Source organism: Notechis scutatus, chromosome 2 (assembly GCF_049901735.1).
Source record: "Notechis scutatus isolate UNSWTSFEM ecotype Mainland chromosome 2, rNotScu1.2, whole genome shotgun sequence".
NCBI lineage: Eukaryota > Metazoa > Chordata > Lepidosauria > Squamata > Elapidae > Notechis > Notechis scutatus.
This window is the reverse complement of record NC_142010.1, coordinates 158,401,989-158,416,709: the sequence shown is the minus strand read 5'-3', so window position 1 is coordinate 158,416,709 and position 14,721 is coordinate 158,401,989.

Sequence of the window (14,721 nt, the reverse complement as noted above, 5' to 3'; positions counted from 1 at the left end):
ATGATACTATGCCATTTGTCTCTCTCTTGAATAAACATGGATCAGCTAAACCTGCTTTAAATCCTATATTGTTTAACTCTTTTACAATATATTGGTTCCATTCATAACCAGATTGTTTCAATCCATAGAGACTCTTTTTCAGTTTCCAACAGTCATTATTATTTTTATCATCCTTAATACCTACTGGTTTTCTTAAATATATAGTGTGCTGCAATGGTGCATGCAGATAGGCAGTTTCTACATCTAAATGATTTATAATATAATTTTTCTTAGCTGCCCACACTAAAGCTGCTCTCAAGGTTATTGCCTTTAAATTTGGTGCAAATACCTCATCATAATCACATGCAGTTTGATTAAATCCTTGAGCTACCAATCTAGCCTTATGGGTAACAGTCCCATTTTTACCAGTTTTTAACTTAAATATCCATTTGCAACCAATGGACTTTTCACCTGGAGGTAATTTGGCATTTTCATAAACTTTCATTTCTTTTAATGAATTTAATTCCTTTTCCATTGCCTTTTGCCAATTTTCCTGATCCTTTTCAGGATACATCCTAAGTTCTTCTACACTAGTTGGAACTTTACTAACTTGGCAAACTACACTTGCTTGATACCTGTCAGGTGGTTTGGTTACACGTGTAGAACGTCTAGGTATTACAGGGCTTACAGGTGGACTTTCATGTACTACCTGTTCCTGATTATCTATTTCTTCCTGTTCTGGTATTTCTTCCTGTTCTGGTCCTATATGCTCTTCTTTTACTTCCTCTTTAATTGTACTCTTCTTATTACTGATTTTTTCTGGTCTTTTGTAGGGTTCTATAATTACTTCCTTATTTGAATCTTGCTCCAGTTTTTCCCATCCTACATGTTCCAGGAATTGTGCACTAGCACTACAATAAACTCTAGATGTAACTTTTTCCCAGAATCTGTATGATTTGTGATTAGATTCATAACCTACAAAGAATAACCTTTTAGCCCTATGTTGCCCTTTCTTTCTCAGTTGTGTAGGGATATGCACCCATGCTGGTGCTCCAAATGTATGCATGTAGCTTAGGTCAGTTTTTCTGCCATGCCACCGTGTGAATGGTAATTCACCAGTTGTTGAATTAACAACATTATTCAATATATGATTACCACACATTATTGCTTCTCCCCACAAAGTTTCAGGTAATCCTGAATCTGACAACATAGTACGAGCCATTGCTTGTAATGTTTGGCCTCGTCTCTCTATAAAGGCATTATGTTGTGGCCTATATGGTGCAGACTTTTTATGTTCAACACCTGCCATCTTCAGTTTATTTTGGAATTTATTGTTTTATAAATTCCGTACCATTATCAGTGATAAGAGTTACTAATTTCCTTTTAGTTTTTCTTTCAGCGAATTTAAGCCAATTAAAGAAATTCTGATATGTTTCCGTTTTGCTTTTCATTAGATAACAGAAACCATATCTGGAATAATGGTCCATTATACTTAGTATGTAACGAGCACCTCCCACGCTTGGTTTTTTAGGACCTATAATATCAGCAAATACTACCTCTAAAGGCTCCTTTGTTTTAAATCCATTAACTCTATTTGCTGGTATCACCTTGCTTTTCTCTTGACTACAAGAATTGCAGTGCAAATACTTACTGCAAGGTTTCAGTTTTATACCCTTAGATAGTTCTACTGTTTGTTTAAGCATTTTAAAATTTATATGCCCCAAACGTCTGTGTAACAAATGTATGCACTCATCATGAGGTTTAACATTATTATAAACTCTGTTAGCCACCTCTAAATTATCATTTAACACATACAATTCTCCTCTTAAAGTTGCAGTCACTTTTTTACCTTCTTTTTCAATTATGCAATTGTCTCCCCTAAAGGTAATTACATAACCTAGTTTAACCAAAACTCTAACTGAAAGCAAATTAAACTTAAGCTGTGGTACATATAACATTTTTACATTTTCTTTTATGCAAGAACAATATGCTATACCTTCACCTTTAGCCTTAATTTTCCATCCATTAGCTAACGATATCTGCTGTGAACTTGTGGACATCTTAACAAATCTTTTCTTATCTTTTGTTATGCAGTGCGATGCTCCACTATCTACCACCCATAAATTACTATTCACAGTTTCGTTGCTATACATGGCTAACTCTATGCATTCTTTATTCTTCTAATGCCTTTTAGCATTCTGGCTGGCTTTTTGGCTTTTGGCTTTCTTGCAGAATCTAGCCAAATGTCCTTTTCCTCCACAATTAAAACATTTTCTAATTGTATACGCTGACGAAGATATTTTCTCTTCTTCACATTGTGGTTGTTCCCTTCTGAGTTGATCCCTTTCAAGCCTTCTCCTGGCTTCTTCAATTAATCTGCCAGTAATGTCAGTTAATGTAAGGTTATCTTTTGGCAGAACTTCAAGTGAAGTTACGAAATCATCGTAGCTTTCATCTAACGAAGACAAAATTATATAAACTTGGTGTAATTCAGTGAAGATAAGTTCTTTTTCATGCAGTTCTTGAAAAATTCTCTTCATTGAGTTTATATGATTCAGCATGTCTCCATTCTTTTGAAGATATGTTCTGAACAGCTTCCGTGTAAGATTTATATGTGCTCCTACACTGTCTCGAACATAAATCTTCTTTAAATTCTCCCAACATTTCGCAGCTGTTTCTTCTCCATGAATATGGACAAGCTGTTGGTCAGAGAGAGTCAGTCCTATTATACAGAGAGCTTGCTCATTCTTCAATTGATATTCTTGTATTTTCTGGGCATCTTCCTCATCCTCCGGATCCCATGCATCTACCTCTGGTGGGTTTTGTATTATACTCCACAAACCTTCTCTTCGTAGAAGTAGGCTGCATTTCATAGACCATGAAACATAGTTTGTTCCATCCAGTTTGGATATTAGAGACAAACTTTGTAAATTGACTTGTGCCATCTTTATCTGGATATTAAACTATAATTAATAAAACACAGCTGTCTGTTTACAGTATTGTGTAACTACACAAACTCTCACTCACAAGCCTGTTATATCCTGGTTAGTCTGACTGTGCACCTGGGCCCATAACCAGTGTTAGGGATATACACCCTAGCAGAACGTGCAACGGCAGTCTAGCAGGCAGGCAGATATGTGAGACAAAACGTTGTAGTAGCTTACACTCAGTAAGACAAATACACTGTGCAAGTTAAATAGTTTTTATTCCAGCAAGAGTTATAGCATAGTCAAATAGTCCATATGTCATACACTAAGTTCAGTCAGTCCGGGGGTTATTCAGTTTGCAAAGTCCAGTGTTGAAAAAGAGTTCATTAAACTTACAATCAATCAGTCCAGTGATATATCTGTTTTGCAGTCAGAGATATGAAGAAAAATCAAACCCCTTTTCTTCTCTCAGCAAACACGCAGTTATCACCATCAATCCATTGTCAGCATTCCAGTAAAAGCCAGGGAACAGTGAGCTCTCTTGCTCCCTCTTATGGTGATTTTACAACCGCACCCAAAAACTTGGTTTACAGTTTAAAGTGATACATACACTTAAACTCACTAACATAGTTTATATATTATTCTACCCAAACTAAGTTAGGTAACCAATGTTATCCCTAACAGGGTGGGACTGCACATTCATAATGAGGCAGAAGTTAGTACCTTATCTGTTAGAAAACCACTAGCCAGGATATTAGGAACAAGAATAGCTCGCTTATAAGAAAAAACCCCAAAACCACATAGCTGGCACATGTAACTAGGGATACCCATGACCTGGGGTGAAAAGCTGTTTAGCATAACAAGCGTAAAGGTTTAGGGAGCTGATATCCAAATAACCAATCAATATTATCTGTTATGCATGCATTATTAGTGGAAGGGCAAAGGGTTGAATGTGACCACACCTTGACTATAAAAATTGCTGTAAGATTGTAATCAGGGCCTTGTATCTTGTATCCTTATATCTTGGTACCAAAATAAAAGTATAATTTATTATACTTTTATAGTTCTCACAGAAGCGAATATATCTTTATAATGGATAGAGGCTAATATAGTGCTGATCCCAAAGGAGGACTCAAATCAATCATTAATTCAAAATTATAGACCAATTTCATTACTGAACACAGATTATAAAATATTTGCTTATATAATAGCCGAACGTCTGAAAACTTTCCTTAACACTTTTATACATACTGATCAAAAAGGCTTCCTACCCAAAAGGCAGATAAAGAACAACATGAGAACGATATTAGATATATTAGAGTATTATGAAACTCATAACGAAAAACAAGTGGCACTGCTTTTCTTAGATGCCCAAAAGGCATTCAACAATATAAATTGGGAATTCAACTGAGGCATATGGACTTCGGCGACGGATTCATTAAAATGGTTAGAGCAATATATACAAAACAATAGGCCAAAGTAATAATTAATGGGGAGGTGACACGAAAATTTACAATACAAAAAGGTACAAGACATGGTTGTCCACTATCCCTGCTGCTTTTTATCTTAATGTTAAAAGCAATGAAGAGAAATATCCAAAAAGAGGAACAGATTAAAGGATTGGAAATCAGACAAGAAAAGTATAAATTATAAGCTTTTTTGAATGATTTAGTCTTTATTTTAGAGAAGCCTCTAATGTCTGGCGTGAAGCTTATGGAGGAATTGGCAGAGTATGGAGAAGTAGCAGGACTAAAAATAAACAAGGGAAAAACTAAAATGTTGGTCAAGAACATGAAAAATAAACAAAAGGAAGAATTCACAAAGGAAATGAATATCCAAATAGTGAAAAAGGTGAAATATTTAGGTATATACCTAACGGCAAGGTGTATAACTCTCAGAGAAGATAACTACACTAAATTAACAAATCAAATTAAGATGGATTTAGAAAGATGGAAGAACCTGCAAATTTCTCTAATGGGTAGGATAGCTGTTCTAAAAATGAATGTCATATCAAAAATACTCTTTTTATTTCAAAATATTCTGATAAAATTAGAGAAAAGCTTCTTTTGAATCAATTAATGTCAAAATTTATATGGCAGGGAAAGAGGCTGAGTATTAAGCTGAAATTAATGCAGGTAACTAAAGAGAAAGGAGGATTTGGCCTGCCTGAATGGGAGTTATACTACCAAGCTGCAACACTCACTTGGATCACAGTAAGGAATAAAAGATTTCTAACGTTGGAAGGTCATGATATCCAAGTGGGTTGGCATGCTTTTCTGTGGTACGGAAAAGGTACAGCACATAAATATTTCCAGAGACACCATCTAAGACAGGCACTATTAACAGTATGGAATAAAATTCCAAACACCAAAATTATATGGAAACCCCTGTTTGGCCCTCCACATTAAAAGCACTAATACATCCTAATTTGATAAACATGGAAAATTGTTACATATAGAGACATATTGAATGAGAAAGGAGAACTGAAAACAAGAACAGAACTGATAGCGCAAGGGGTAAATTTGGAGTGGTGGTCCTACTTACAAATACAGTCGAGATATATTCAGGATAGGAAAACATGGGGCATTAATACAGAACCAACAACACTAGGCAAACTGTTGACAAGGTCTGATGACAGGGTGCTGTATAGATATCTATTTTTTAAAAATAATAATAATACTTTATTTGCGGTCACAGACCAAAACACAAGTGCAACAAAAGAAGAACATGGGAAAATTAGTCATGAACAATTGGTCACCAAAAACTTGATTAAGGGGAATTACAGCATTCTCCTCTGATGGTTACAGCTCTTAAAAAAAAATTGGAAACCTGAGAAGTGATGTATGAGGAGCCATCCCCTAGACAATATAAGAACAAATTACTAACATTGGGTCTAGAAGGGTCTGTTTCAAGGAGAGACAGTAACTTAGATCTGCCTGTGTTATACATAGGGCAATATAAAAGGACATGCTCCACAGTTTCAACCTCAGCTCTATCACAGGGGCATAGCCGCTCGTTAATCGGGAGCCTCTTAAATCACCCATCCAGTAGTGCTGAGGGCAAGACATTAAAGCGAGCTAGGGAGAAAGCTCTTCTATACTTGGGAATGGTTAGAGTGTAAAAATAGGAAGCCATCCTCAGTCCGTAATTATTAAATTGACTGAAGATCAGAGGGGAGCAAGTTTTGTTAGCTCTGGCTCATAGATATTGCAAGTCAATGTCCACAAGCCATCGGACTACCCTAAATTGGGCGTCCTTAAGGCCATAATCTCCCAGGGCATTCCCCTTAAAACCTAGCAGGTGTAATTTCTTCATCAGCTCCCTCTCCCAACAAGAGAGTCAGCAAATGCCAGGGAGAGGTAGCTACCAGGAACTGCCAGAAAGAGCACCCGAAACCACCATTTAAAGGTGTTAATCCACTCCATACATTCGACTGACCGAGTACCCAGTTCCAGGTACATTGGAGAAAAACCAACACAAGGAGGAAGACCCAGAAGTATATAGATATTTATTAGAATATAAACTAGAGAAAGAGTACAATGGTGGCATGGGCTAAAAATTTCGGATATAACATCGAATTGGCAAAATGGCAAAATCCTTGAAAAAATAATAGGAAACTAACAATGGTGGCATATAAGGAAAATCTATACAAGATATTCTATAGGTGGCATCTTTCCCCAGTAAGGCTCATCAAAGTGTACAAAAATTTATCACCAAAATGCTGGAAGTGTAAGGACCTATCAGGCACATTCTACCACATGTGGTGGATATGTAATCACGCAAGACAAGATTGGAGATTGATATAGACATGGGTGGAGCAAATGGTGGGGGAACATATTCAATTTAAGCCAGAAATATTTCTCTTAGGAATAATGACAGAAGGTCATAGCAAAGGTATACATGTATTGACAGCGTCGAGAATGGTTTATGCACAATACTGGAAACATGAAAGTATACCACTGAAAAAACAGATAATAAGGAAAATAATGGCTTGTGCAAAATCTGATAGATTAACTTTAATACTGAAAAATAAGGGAGAATCAGAATATTATGATACTGGAATAAGTTTTACCTGTGGTTGCAAAAAAGATGGGAAGGTCAGACCAAAAATAGCCAGGAGGATTAGAATCAAAATGTAAATATTGTACCAATAATAGGAATGTTAATTGTTTGGTTTTATTTTTGTATGTAAGGCAAAATAATGCCAAAATAGTTGCACTGTGCTTGATACTTATAGTTGTAAACAATAAAAAATATATTAAAACAAAAAGGTCGAAGCCCAGAAAAATCAAGTTGTGGACAATTTAATCGTGGAGGAAGATATTGGAAAAGAAAACCAGGCTTCCTCAGGTTGTGTTGCCAAGCTTGGCCATCTACAGGATGAGGTGAGACTATTGCGGGGGACGCCCCCAGGGATTGTAAGGTGTGAAGTCCAGGGTGGAAGAGAATACAACACTTTTAGGAAGACCCCAGGGGAGGGATTCAAATGTCTTAACAACTGGTTCTGTGGGTGTGGCCTAATTTGTGGGTGTGGCTCAGAGGTGTATTCAGCAGGTTCCGACCAGTTCTGGAGAACCGGTAGTGGAAATTTTGAGTAGTTTGGAGAACTGGCAAATGCCACCTCTGACTGGAGATTTTACAGTATCCTTCCCCTGCCACGCCCACCAAGCCACGCCCACAGAACCGGTAGTAAAAAAAAATCTGAATCCCACCACTGGTGTGACTTGGTGGTCATGTGACTGGGTAGGCGTGGCTAGGTGGTCATGTGACTGGGTGCACGTGGCTAGATAGTCATGTGGCTGGGTTGGGTGGCTAGGTAGCCATGTGACTGGCAAACCAAATATGAGTGGTCCTTGCTTCATGGCCAGTTGCTTAGTAAGTGTTCTAATTTATGACTGGCCTCCCCAGAGCTCCTTGACCTGTTTTTGGTGTTTTGACAGCCATGCACACACACACACACACACACTTATGACCAGTTACAACATCCCACACAGTCTTGTGACTGAGGTTTTCTATCTTTTTTGCCAGTTTCCAACAATTCCTTCTGGTTTCTGGATAAAAATGCTCATTGGGAAAAATGGAATTGTTTAACAACCACAGTGTTTGCTTAATGATCACAGGGTTCACTTAACAACCATGGTGTTTGCCTAACCCAGAGGTCTGCAACTTAAACACTCAAAGAGCCATTTTTCTATTTTCTTTTAAACAGTATCTCTCTCTGTGTGTGTCTCTTTCTTTCTCTCTCTTTCTCATCTATCTCTCATCTCTCTTTTTCTTTCTCTCTCTTTCTCATCTCTCTTTCTCTCTCTCATCTATAACTGCTAAGATTGGAAGCTGTATTTTTATAATCCTATTTCTTTGCAGTTTTTTCACACACATTTTTGCATATAAATCCAATACTCTTTCTTCCTTTCCACTATGTATTCAAAATGGGCAATGATTATGTGTATGAGTGTGTGTATATGTGTGTTATGTATCATGTGTATGGATATGTATATATATTTCACTTTTAATAAGTGCCAAATGACAATAAAAGTTATCTTATCCTATCTTCCTTCTTTCTTTCCCAACCCCATTCCTTCCCACACCCTATTTTGTGTTGGCTTCCCAGCCAAGTACTTGCCAAATCTGATCTTGTTTAGCTTTCTAAAATCAGCCTACTGAAATAAATACCAAACTAAACTGCCCAATAATTTACCTACCATCACTATCTTGCACCTGATTTCAATGTAAACAGCCAAACTGCAATCTAAATTTTGCTAGGCATCTGCTGCATGTTATTCTCTCTTTCTTGATAATCTAGTCCAGTGGTTCCCAAACTTTTTCAGTCCACTGCCCCCTTGGTGCTAAAACTCATCCTCGGTGCCTGCCACCCAGGGGTGGGATTCAAATTTCTGTGGGTGTGGCCTAATTTGAGGGTGTGGTTTGCTGGTCACATGACTGGGTAGGCGTGGCTTGCTGGTCACGTGACTGGGTGGGTGTGGCCAGGTGACTGGCAAACCAAATACAAGTGGTCCTCACTTAATTACCGGTTGTTTAGCAAATGTTCTAATTTATGACTGGCCTCCCCAGAGCTACTTGACCAGTTTTTGGAGTTTTGACAGCTTTAGATCTAAATCCCACCCCTGCCTGTGTATGTGAGAGAGAGGGAGAGAGGGAGGTTGGATCAGATCTCTCTCTCTCTGTCTCCCACCAACACCAGAAAGCCACCGTCAGTCAAAATTCATATTAGTGGTCTCCGGGACTTAAAATTATGAGTTCGGTGGTCCCTGAGGTCCAAAGGTTTGGCGACCCCTGATCCAAAGGGATGAGCCTGAGAGAGGGAAAGAGAGAGAGAAAGAAAGAGAGAAAGAGAGAGAGAAAATAAAGAGAAAAGGGAAAGAAAGAAAAAGGGACAAAGAAAGAAGGGGGGATGGAAGGAAGGGACAAAAAGAAAAAGAAATAAAAGAGGGAGGGGGGGAGGAGATAGATAATGAGATATCTATTCTAGTCCAATCACCTGCTCCAGCAGGGTTAGAAGGGAGTGTGTGTGTGTGTATTCTCCTTGTAATTTACCAGTACATTTTGGTTTTGCCTTCTTCAGAATTGGCACTGTAATACATTGGGGAAAAGTAATTTTTAGGGTGGAGATCTGATCCAATGGATCCTGTTTAAAGCCTCAACAAAATGTGAGAGCTTCCTGATAGTCTTGACCATGTTTCGTCCACAAAACCTTTTATAAAAGCCAAAAAGGTTTCAATGTGCTGGCAAAGATGTTTCAATGTGGAAAAGGGCCTCAGTCTAAACTAGGCCTCATTCAATCTGATACATCAGGTCTCTCTCTCTCTCTCTCTCTCTCTCTCCCTCCTTCCCTCCCTCCCTCTCAGACTGGCTTTGCTCTACTTTCCCGATGTGCCTGTGGGGCCGGCGCTTCAAACATGGATGGAGAGAGAGGCAGAGGCAGGCAGGCAGGCAAGCAGGAAGGCAGGCAAACAGACAGACCTTTTGGATGGATGGATGGATAGACCGACGGATGGACAGACAGACAGAATGCGACAGCGGTGGCACTTTGGGAAAATGGTGGCAGCGGCTTTTCCCAACGTGCTGCCGCATTCGAGGAACCAGTTCTGGAGCATTACTACAGTCAATGGGTGAACCTGCAAGGCCGGTGGCTCGAACGTCCCCTGCCACCTCTTAGCGTCCCCAAGGGGGCTGGCAAAGGGAGGCTAAGAGGTGGCAGGGGGGCGTTCGAGGCACTGGCCGGCCCTGCAGTTTCACCCATTGATTAGCACTGCTCCAGAGCCAGTGCCTCCAATGCGGAAGCAGTGGCACATTACATGCCGTCACGGCCACGTTCGACGCGCCACCCCCTTGCCGCCTCTTAGTACCCTTCTGCTGGCCCCCTTGGGGATGCTAAGAGGTGGCAGGGGGGCATTCGAGGCACTGGCCCTGCAGGATGATCCATTGACTGTAGCACTGCTCCGGAGCCAGCGCCTCAATGGGTGAACCTGCAGGGCCGGCTGGCGCCTCAAACGCCCCCCTGCCACCTCTCAGCGCCCCTCTGCTGGCCCCCTTGGGGACACTAAGAGGTGGGAGGGGGATGGTGCATTGAACGCTGCGGCGGTGGCACATAACGTGCCACTGCTTCCGCATTGGAGGTGCTGGCTCCAGAGCAGTGCTACAGTCAATGGGTGAACCTGCAGGACCGGAGCCTCAAATGCCCCCCTGCCACCTCTTAGCGTCCCCAAGGGGGCCAGCAGAGGGGCGCTAAGAGGCGGCAGGCGGCAGCGCATCGAACGCGGCCATGGCGGCACGTAACATGCCACCGCTTCCACATTGGAGGCGCTGGCTCTGGAGCGGTGCTACAGTCAATGAGTGAACCTGCAGGGCCAGCCCCTCGAACGCCCCCCCCTTGCCTCTTAGTGCCCCCCTAAGGCATCCCACTACCCCCCAGGGGGCAGTACCACCCACTTTGGGAACCACTGATCTAGTCTTAGCTGGGCAGAACTTATTAGACATTTGGAGTCACTGGCGAGAGCAGCTCAGCATGGAGAAAAATCATCCCCATATTCCTTTTTCTGCAAGCAGCATCGTCCCCTCCTCCTCATTTGTGAAGTGCGCTAAGTTTAAAGGCGCTGTGAGAGGCTGCTCACTGAGAGAGGAATATGGGGTGATGCACGACTTTTCTCCACACCAAGAAGGCTTCTCTCTCTCTCTCTCTCTTTCTCTCTCTCAAAGTCATTAGGAGCAGCAGTTGAGGTGGTCAGTCACCCGTCCCGGGGGGGCTCATGCTCATCATACCTATGGAGAGTAAGGGATGCAGTGGCAGCGAGGCGGCAATGGCAATGGCGCCAAGGAGGCAACAGCGATTCTGGCAGTAGCGGGGCTTCCAGGACCAGCTCCCCCTGCCACCTGTCAGCTGTTCCTGCAGCCACACACGTGGTGCATCAGGACTTCCAGGCTCTGCTCCCCGCAGCCACCATCAGTTGTCCTGGGTTGCTGACACGAGCCTCTCCACTTCCTGCTGCTCTTGCTGGAAGAGTGAGAGAGTCTTTTCTGGCTCAGGGAAAAGCTTGCAAGTCCCCCTACCATTGGGAAATGGCTCTGGGCAGCAGAGAGAAACAGGATTCAACCTGGCTGCTTCTCTGCTGCCTGGGAGCTGTTTCCTGATGAGAGGGGGACTTGCAAGCTTTTCACTGTACCAGGAAAGACTCTCTCGCTCTCCCAACTGGAGCAGCAGGTAAGAGAAATAGCCACTGACCTGGCTGGAACCGACACAAGCCTCTCCACATATTCCCCGGTGGAAGGCAAGTGGTGGTGGGGGAAGGTGACTGCCGCCGGCGGCAAAAGGCAAGTGGGGGGAAGGCGACTGGCAGCGGCAGCAAAAGGCAAGTGGGGAGGAAGGGGCAAAAGGCAAGTGGTGGGGAGGCGACTGGTGGTGGCAGATAGACTTACAGAGCCTCACTCACCCAGGGAGATCAGATCAGGCAGGGCCATAGCGGAAGGCAGGCAGCAATGGCTGGCCTGGCAGGCAGGCAAAAATAGGCTGCAGGTAGTGATGTTGTGCATGTGCGTGATGTCGTGCATGTGCAATAAAGACTGACTGGGCAGGGAGTAGAGGAACGGGTGGAGAGGGGCAGGGCCAGCCAGAGGCCCGATTTATCAGTTTTCCAAACTACGGAGAATTGTAACAACCGGTTCTACCAAACCGATTTGAGCCGGTAGAATCTCACCCCTGAAAGACCCCTGAAAAATAGTCACAAGGATCGGTAATAAACCTCCAAGAGGCAAGGCAAAAAGAGGTAAAATCTCAGATAACAAATCTAAAACTAGAACAGTAAAAGGAGGGGTTCTGCCATCAGTGCCCACAGACAGTCCCATAGGATGTATTTAAGCAAATTTCTGAGAATTAGGAGGGGGGAATTTGGCACGAAAGTTGCTCTGTCAAATTATTGTATGTCAGTGTGGCCCCATGAGAGATTGTCATGACCAGTGATTTCTAGCCCCCACAAGGATCAGGGGACAATCATCTGATCATGGAATTAAAGACAGTTTTGAAGAAAAAGGAGAGACAGACTGAGATACAATACTTGGATCCTTTTACTAAACTAGGCAACAGTCCTATGTTGATAGAAGGATGCAGGTGCAAATTGATGCTAATGTGTGGAGAGAAAAAAGAGACAATCAAGAAACCTAGTGCCCCTTCCACAGTTCTTGTGGAACGTGGAGGAAACCTTGGTCCTCAGTGCCCTTCACCTATGTATCCTTGGCATGAAGTGGCTGGCACTTGGGGGTGGGGAACCCAGAGAGACAAGGTGTTATGTTGCGTGAAAGAGACTCAGGACACCAGCATGATTCCAATTTGTTTTTACCTCTGTCTAGGACTGAGCAGCGAAGAAACCGCAGCAGCCCTTCTTATACTCGGGCTGCTCGCGACTGTGGCCAGTGATGGCTCTTCGAATTTCCCGCCGCCACAGACCAACCAATTAAAGCTAAGTATGCTAATACATAACACCCCTTCCCACCTGGTCTGGTCCAACCAATTGGAACTTCGCCTACCCTATGTAATCACGTAGGTAGGCAGGGCTTTTATGGGTTCTACTGGACCTGCACAACTCAGTCTCCGTTTGGCTCCTGAGCTGTTTGGACGGATCTGCTGTTCCTCCCATCCACCTTCTTGGAATGTCCTGGAAGGTTGAGTCAGCCATGCCGCTCCCACCAGGAATTTCCTAGCTGGTTGAGTTGGCGTGGCCGCTCCCGCCAGGGACTGCTTCCCCGTTATCCTTCAGGGCCTGTTTCTGTCTTCCAGACCTGCCTTCTTCCCTGGTCTCAGGGGCTTCTTTCCCATTTGGTAGTACATGGCTGAGTATTGCACCAACACCGAAAGGTGATGCATTGCAGGTTAGTGTTATTGGAAGTGTCTCACTGTATTGTATTAGTATGCGGTCTGATGTGATCAATTTTTTTATTTCCTGGAATGCCATTTCTTCTTGTTGCCCCAGGACCAGGTTGCTTTCTTGTCAAGCAACCTGTGTAGTGGTTCTGCAATGGTTGCTTTCTGTGATAGGAATATATTATAAAAGTTAATGAGTCCTAAAAAGGCTTGTAGAACAGTTTTATTTGTGGGTCTGGGGGCTTCCTTGATTGCTCTAACTTTATTTTCAGTGGGGTGGATTCCTTCGCTGTCTATAAGGTATCCTAGTAATTCAACATTGCTGGCAGCTAATTGGCACTTCTCCTTTTTTACTTTTAGTCCCGCCTCCTTGAATTTGCCTAGGATTTCCCTTAGGCGGTCACGTAGTTGTTCTTTGTTCCTGGCTGATACCAGGACATCATCGAAGTATGGTAGTACCCCTTTTATCCCTTGCAATAGGTGTTCCATTAAGCTCTGGAACGCCCCTGGGGCAACGCTGACGCCGAATTGTAGTCTGTTGCATTTGAATGCCCCCCTGTGCATCATGATTGTCTGGGCTTCCACTGTTTGGGGGTCAATGGGCAACTGTTGGTATGCCTGCGCGAGGTCTAGTTTCATGAAGATTCCCCCCCCCCCCAAGGGAATGTAATAGATGCTGTACCACTGGGACCGTGTATGTGCTTTGTTGGAGCGCATGGTTAAGGGTCACCTTGTAGTCCCTGCAGATGCGCACCGACCCATCAGGTTTAATTGGTGTAACAATTGGGGTTTCCCACCTCATGTGGTCAATTGATTCTAAAACCCCTTGCGCGATGAGTTTATCCAATTGCTCATCGATTTTCGGTTTTAGCACGAAAGGAACCTGCCTCACCTTTAGCCTTATGGGAGCTATATTTGGGTTTAGATTAAAGAAAATTGAGGACCCCCAGTACTTGCCCAGTTCTCTGTCGAATACATCTCGGAATTCTTCCATCAGGTCATCTTCCCACTCTGTTTCGATTATGTGTTTATCCCTATGACTTTAATTCCTAATGGTGCAAACCATTCGAGCCCCAATAGGCTGGGTCAATTCCGGTCGACTATGGTTAGTGGAAGGACATGTATTTTTTGAAGGTTACCTTGAACTGACTATGGGGATTTTGTTCCCTGGTAGTCTTTTAATGTTAGTGTTTGTTTTTTGAGTTCTTCCCGGTTCATGTCTGGTATCAGTCTTTTTATGGTGTCCCACAATACCATTGACAAGTATGAGCCTGAGTCCACTTCCATCTGGCACGGCTGACCTTCTATGGTGACCTGGACATATACTTTCTTGGCATTTGTCGTGTTGGAGTGTCCGATGGTCACCGTCTGGTGTGTTTCTTTCCTTCCGTTGCTTGTTTCTTTTCCTCGCCTACTTCTGCTGTCTTGGTTCCAATGGCTCCC